This window comes from Solanum tuberosum, unplaced genomic scaffold, assembly GCF_000226075.1.
Source record: "Solanum tuberosum cultivar DM 1-3 516 R44 unplaced genomic scaffold, SolTub_3.0 scf00119, whole genome shotgun sequence".
In the NCBI taxonomy this organism is placed as follows: Eukaryota; Viridiplantae; Streptophyta; class Magnoliopsida; order Solanales; family Solanaceae; genus Solanum; species Solanum tuberosum.
Genome location: NW_006239045.1, coordinates 394,710 through 402,544, shown reverse-complemented (window position 1 = coordinate 402,544; position 7,835 = coordinate 394,710). Strand labels below are relative to the sequence as shown.

At 29.8% G+C, this 7,835-nt stretch overlaps 1 long non-coding RNA gene across 1 annotated transcript; it reads right to left on the bottom strand.

Moving 5' to 3' along the window:
- Nucleotides 1-1,582: 1,582 nt before the first annotated feature.
- Nucleotides 1,583-4,380, bottom strand: LOC102599712 (uncharacterized). The gene is made up of 2 exons (XR_367506.2): nucleotides 3,367-4,380; nucleotides 1,583-3,233 (listed from the first exon to the last, which is right to left on the bottom strand). It is a non-coding gene; the product is annotated as an uncharacterized lncRNA (long non-coding RNA).
- Nucleotides 4,381-7,835: the final 3,455 nt, after the last annotated feature.

Genomic DNA, 7,835 nt, shown 5'->3' with positions numbered 1-7,835 from the left:
TGTTCTTCTCATATCATAACACAATAACATTTATAATGTAGTCTATAAAAAAATTTGTTTGGTGAGAGATTTTCTCTCGATAGTTTTTATGATTTCTTCATATTTGTTTTTCACTTATAGACCAATTGATCAAATCATATAATATTATTATGATTTTGATATAATTTTTTTTCTATCAAATAATTTATTACTACAATGATTTGTAATTGTAAATTTTTGCATGACGCCCTAATATTCAATTCAACAAGTGGTATCAAAGTCAATAATCCAATGATCCAATATTTGAAGAAGGTTGAAGACAAGTTCAAGTGATTTCAAGTCAATTTGCAATCAATTTGACGATAATGAAGATTTTTGTCCAACTATATGTGAAGAAGAAGTTTTAACCATATTTTAAAATTTTTGTTGTTGCATCTTTAAAAATAATAAAAGTAATTTTTTTCAAACTACTTTTAACCCATACATTTTAAATCTTATTTTAATCCATGACAATCACTGGTTATGCAAGAAAGAAGATTATTATACATGTGAAGAAGTCAGATCAATTTTTTGTCAAAAAAATCTAGTCAAAAGTGGAGAATTATTAGGATTTTGTTTTGATTTTCTTGCCATGTTTAAATTTTACTTTTCTCTTGAAAGAAAATCAAAACATTACCATAATTGTTTTTACTTTTTGTGAAAGAAAAATATAAATTTCTTCAATATTAGATTATTCCTTTCTCGGAGGAAAAAACTGGAGTTTTATGAATTGAATAACATCCACAATGTAATTGTTAAGAATTTTGTTTAGAGGGAGATTATTCTCCCAATAAGTTTTATGTTTTTTTAAATTTAATTTTTTATATGTGGGTAACTTGACTAAATAATATTATCATATATATATATATATATATATATGCCGTAATTTTACTATCATTAGAAAAATCACTTTTTGAAATGTTCTAATTATAAAACAATTTGAGAAAAATACTTAAAAAAGAGTCGCCACTTAATTTTTTAAAATAAATTAAGAAAACTTAATTTAAAAAGGTCTTAACAAATAGACCTTTAAAATTTTAGAGAAAATGGGTAAAAAGTTCTTATTTTTATTCTAAGAAGGTATTAACACTTAAAGTAGCCGCTAACATGCGATTATTCTACGACTTGACTAAAATATTTTTTTTGACTAATTCTTTGAAAAAAATGATTTAATACAAAATGTAATTTACAATATTCGAACTTTGAGAAAATAGTTAAATAAATAATCATTTTTTCATTTTTATTTTTATTTTAAAAAAAAGACCTAAAATGGAATATTTGAATTAAATTGCAAGTGATTAAAATTTTAACAAAACTAGATTAATTAGCATTTGTTTGAATCATTTTAAAAATAATTTACACCAATTTAGTTGATAAACCAAGAAATCATTTTAAACTAGTTAAAAGTAAGTGATAGTTTGAATAGAAAACATTTGAATAAGTAAATAAGGGTGCGAGAGTTGATAAAATAAAATTTATTAAAGTAAACCAACACAAAGAAAATAATTCATCCTTTGGGGAATCTAATTAAGTTAATTCACAATTCTAAAGTTAGAGTTAATGATAAGAAAAACAAACAATAAATAAAGACAATTAAATAATTTAAAGGTAAAAGAGAAATGAATTTGGGCCAATTTTGCTGCAATTTTTGGGCTTTTTTTACCCAATTCCCATTTTTTTATACATCATTTGTATATCTATGTATATCGAATGTATATAACCCATTTTTCTGCTTTTCGAGACCTGTAATCTGCTTCCCTTACACCCTCGAACACCTATGGCTGGCTCGATACTCACAAATGCAAGGAGAGGAGTCCAAAGTAGACTCAGATGGAGTTCACACAACAAACGAAAAGACAAAAATTAGCATTTGAGATGAAGAAAAAAAAAGTGAGACATGATTTTAATTGAGGTGAGAATAGCTTAAGTATCTCGAAACTCAAAGGGTCATCAAAACCAGTGTTCCAGATGAATTTAAGAAGACAAAATGAACTAACTATATATATCAACAAAGCAAACACCTCAAACTTAATAATGACAAGCAAGCTGCACTAAGAGAAACAGGGAACAAAGCTAACAAACAGAGAAAACCTTAACACTTAATTATTAGAGTCCTAGACTTATGGGCATTCTCCAACACATACATATACGACAACAAAATCTGTAAAGAAATATGCATAGACATCATAGGAATGAACCATCTTATTATAAAACAAATACTTAGCATTCAAACAATAATTAGAAATATAAAGAGAGTCTGCTAATGAAACAATATGTTATACATCTAATCAATAATCAATGCCAATTATCATGAAGATCTTACAAATTAAGAGAGCTACAATAAGCTGATTTTTTTTTACTTAAAAGAAAAAGAAAGAACAGAGAAGCCATAAACATGACGAATTCGAGTTGATGGAAGCTCATATGAGATCATGTATCAACATGCTACACACATGAAAGGATATGCAAATAAAATCAAGCCTCAAGTAAACTAAAAAAAATAAATTCGACTCCAACATATCTAAGATGCAGCCGATTAAAACAGGAACACACAAATTTGTACTGACTTGACTTACAAACAGCAAACAACAAACCATTTAAACAACAATTATTAAGCTGGAGAAGGCAGAAATTCCAAGCAAAATATCATTCTATGCAGTGAGAAAACGAATCTCAAGCCATATGGAGAAGGGAGGAATGATGCAGTTAAACACCAACTTAGACACGGATAAGAAAATTTGTCTTAGCTTCATTCCAAATGAAGACGAAAACAACATATACACTAGAAATTCAAAGCTACAACCAACAGATAAACATATGTACTGATATGAGTGATACACCTTTATTGAGCATGATCTCCGAATAATCCATACACCAAACTTAAGCAGTGAATACAACAAACAGTATGAAGAGGTGTAACAAGTCACTAATCAAATCTTGAAATCTGGAAGAATTATACTATTCGAACAGTGACAAAAACAGAACACACTTCATCTGAAAGGAAAGAGCGATAAGCAGAAACGAGAATATTACCTTTCCTGGAGCAGCAACCTGAGACAACGAACTTTGAAGAGCTTCCTACTACTACTGACCCCCACCAACAGATGAACAAAACAACTCGAAAGAAAATTGAAAATCTGAGGCTCCAACTTTCGTGGGTTCGATTTCAGAGAATACTATTCTCCAACCTTCAAATTTCAATCCTCTGTCCGTTTCTAAAATGGCACCAATACCATGTATTTATAGCAAAAAAAAAAAAAAAGGTTTGAATTCAAATAGCCATTTGAACGGGAGATGAGAGATTGATTGGAGAGCATGGATGGAAAAACAAGCAAGAGGAAAGCATACCCCTAAAATTCTGGACTCGATGTGATAGCTCCGATTCGTATCATATTTGGGTGAGATTTTTATCTAATCCAAAGTCAACAAATCAAGCTCGAGGTTTGCAATCTTTGAATATGGAGGGAGAGACTGTTAATGGTGATTGGCGGTGTAGTTGGATGACGAAATTAAGGTTCTTGGTATTGATTTTTGCGCTTTGGAAGAAAAAGGGGAGAGGAGCGTGTCTATGGCGAACGATGGGCTAGTTTGTTGGGTTTTGAATTGGATTTGGTTCGCGATTTGCTTTGTTTCTGGGTTTGGTTTCGCTATGGAGAAGAAGAACGATGGACATGGGTCGTTCTTTTGTTTCCGTACGCGTTTGGTATCGGATGGTGGAGTACTATTCTACCACAACGAGACAGGCATCATCGAATCGAAGGCCGAATAGAAAGCATTCCCCCCAGTTAAGAGTGCTTCTGCCCCGCCAACAGCTCTCCGGTCTCCCCAGGTGCTCATGTTACTTAACAAAAAAGCATTAAAATTATGACGTAGGGTGGAAACCCTTCGTGACTGCAATCGTACGTTTTCGTCTTAAGAGAAACAACCTCTGAATCTGGTTTTGTCATTAGGATAGGAGGGAAATCGGCAGCTCGACGGAGAGCTTGCCCGGCCGCCATGGATGACTTGGGGAACCTTTATGTCGTCGTTCGCCTCTGAAATCCCGGGTTTTTGAAAACGAATTTCTTGAATTTTCATATATCTATTTTTCATATAGATCTATGGGTACACTGATCTCCGTGTGAGATTTCTTTTGTCATTTTCTTTATACTCAATTTCTACTCATCAGCTTGAAAAGAAGCCTCTCTTAAGTTCAAGAGTTTAGAAAGGCTCTTAGCATGGGAAGGAGCTCAGACTTCCTTAGAAGGAGATAAGCTAGAACGATCTTATGTACGGGTCTCGGTCATTATCATTATATAGACTAGATCTAGAGAAAATAGGGCAATGAGTTGTTAGAATGAATGAATGAGGTCGCCGCTTCGCCCTATGGTTGGTGGGCTGGGTTTTCTGGCAAAAAGAAAGAATTGGGATAGCTGGGAATTGAGGCAACAATGGGCTGCTAAAGTAATGTTTGAAGGGACTGAAATGGACTAAGTGAATTGCAATTGGTCTATTGAATTGTGAACATAACCAAATTAAATTGAATTTACTTAGTAAACTCGAGTAATAAATACATAAGACGAATCAATATAATTAACCAATGAGCTTTCTAATCTCAACGAAATAAAATTGTTAACTTAATTTCAAACTAATTTATTCAAAATTATAATCATGACTTAAAATAAACTAATTTAATAAAATATTTAAGTGAAAACAAAATCTTTTTGAGACAATTCTTTGGATATTCTTAAAATATACTAGTTATGTAAAACATATTTGTTATTTCAAAATTATAAAATTACTAAAATTACTTAAAAAATAACTTGAACAATAATTGAATTTTTATAAAATTAATTATTCCAACTCATTTGAAATTAAAGAAGCTCAAAAATTAATTCATACTACATAGGGTCAAAATTGGGTGTCAACAATATATATATATAACCCTTATGATTGTTATAGTATAATTTTCTTTGTTATCTGATTTATCTTCACTATGATTTGCAATTATTAGCTTGTACATGACACTTTGTCTATTTCAACCCCAACAATGACACTATTATTAGATGTGAAAAGAATAAGCTTATCATTTTATTTTGGATGAATCAATCGACAGACGCATAAAGTCGACATCATTTTTCACTTACACACATGAACATTTTTATTTTGTACCAGGCACACTTATTGTCAGTTGTATGAGGGCCTCTTTGGCTGCCATTTGTATAATTTGGGACCCACTGGCTACTATTACCTATCTGAATTTCTTACTTTTTCTCTCCTTAAATTTTAATCTTTTCTCTTACTTTTTCTTTCTTATCACACATTGTCTTCTCAGCTTCTTTTTAACCCTTAACGTAATTTTAACTTTAGTTTAATTAATTATTTTTTTCATTTTACTCACTTTCTATTAATTTATTATTTTTTGTTCTCGAAATTCAAGCTATAAAATATTTTTATTATATTAACATGACAAGAATTGCAACTAATAATATTTTAGGTTGAATTGCAATTTAGTGAGAAGGTTATATTTTTGAACAAACACTATAAGTTGCAATTCTTATCATGTTAATATAATAAAAAAAAATATTTTAAAAATATCAATTAAATTTCACATAGCTTGAATTTCAAGAATAAACATATACATATAAATTGAGAGAGTATGTATGTATGTAGGAGTTTATGGATGATTTTCGATTTTGGATTACATGAAAATAGAAACAAAACTTGTGTAATTATTTGTGAAGATTACGGATGGTCTTTCTGTTATATTTTCTTGTTGGAGAATATTAGATACATTTAAGTGTTTACGAAATTAGAAAATTATGAAACTATTGAGAAGAGAAAAAAGTTGATTTTATACTCCTTTCGTATTAGTTATTTTACTTTTTTTTACACGTTCTTTAAGAAATTATTAATAAAAATGATAATTTACTAATTTACTCTTTAAGATATTTTTTTTTTATAACTTTACAAATTTTGTTTATACTTTAAAAAATAATTGCTAGGGTAATGAAAATAAAAAAAATGATAGTTTAATTTTGTTAATCGATAATAATTTAATAATTATTTTTAGTAATTTATATAACTAATATAGGATAGAAAATAATACCAAATGTTAGGAGTATGATGAATTAGGCTAAATTTTTATACTTTTAAAATTATTTAAAGATAAGGAAAATAACAAAAATTTGAAATAATGGTTAAAACAAAACAAAAAGTGGAAAAGTTAAAATAATGGGAAAAAGTTAAAAAGTGAGAGAGAAGGAACTTTGACCCATTTTTCTGAAAATGAGACCCAATTATCCACTTGTCAAATTATGACATGAGACTCATACAACTTTTGTAGACCACCTCATACTTGTCCCTCAAACACCATAAAATTTTTCGGGTAAACTAAAACTTGTATCATTCAATCACTGTACTAGGAGTGACTGTTCCATTTTGACATTTTTCACACACTTGGCAAGTTACGTGTTTTTCATACAAAACAAGCACGTGAAAAGCCTAAAAATGTTCTCTCTCTTTTTTTAATATAAAAAAATACTTTTATTTTCTTCTTCTTTTTATTATTTTTCTCTTTCTTCTCCACTTAATATTTTACCATTAACATATGTTTCACCATTGCTATTTTTCATCAAAAAATTATAAAAACCTTCACCATTCTTTGAGAAATGTGGTGTTTTTAAAGAGGAGCTTTTACATATAGCCACTAAAAATTAGTCTAATTTCGTTTCATAACTATAGTTTGCTAATTACGATTCATAGATACATGTTATAGGGAGGAGAGTGGCGAGCGAGACTGGGAGAGGGAGGAGAGAGGCGAGCGAGAGAGGGCAGAGAGTGGAAGAGAGGTGAATTGTATATGTATATTGGTTAGATAATTGTATATTATACATATGTATTTGTATTTTTTGGCGAGAGAGATTGGGAGAGGAAGGAGAGAGGCGAGCGAGTGAGGGCAATGATTTGTATAATTCGCATCTCTTTTGTATAATTCACAGGTATGTTTGTATAATTCTCATGTTTTTGCATAATTGAGTAATAAAAACTCTGAAATTATACAAATATGATAAAACTCAAAATAACGAATTGATACAAACATAAACATATGAACTTTAAACAATTATACAAAATTCAAAAACTACACGTTTATACAAACTTTAAAAAGTTATACACAAAAAGATTGAATGTATATGATGACCTAAGTGAAAAACCAAAGGAAATCATTGTCATATACAAATACAAACCATTGTATACAGATACAAATCAAACAAAGAATTGTTAGTTGCGAATTATACAAATGTAGCGATTTATACAAACATGACTAATTATACAAACCCGAAGTCAGCCCATGTAATTAATGGTTAATGTTGATTGCGAGTGGTAATTATAACAAACTATAGCTATAATGAGTAATTAAGTAGTAAAAGTTTACTTAACCACGTAATTTTCCCTTTTTTTAATTTATTTTTATAAAATTAAAATCAATAATGAATTTTCAGCTCTTAAAAAAAAATTCATCCCGAAAATGAAAAAAATATATCACCCCACCCCCTGTTCATCTTCTTCTTAGGCGAACCCCCTCCCCTTCCATCTCCTTTTCAGGAGGTCACCAAAAAAAAGTTTCAACCAAAGCTATGCAATTTTGGTAAAAATTATGTGGAGTTTGTTCAGAAGGGAGAAAAGGGATTGGGTAGATGGGGTTGTGGTTTTGAAAATAATTTTTTTTATTTTTAGTTTTTGTTGAAGAATATATTTCTTTTCTTTTTCTCACTATTGGAAATTGGGCCTACGATAACACAAGTAAAATTGTAGCCATATAGATCTAGAGCAACACT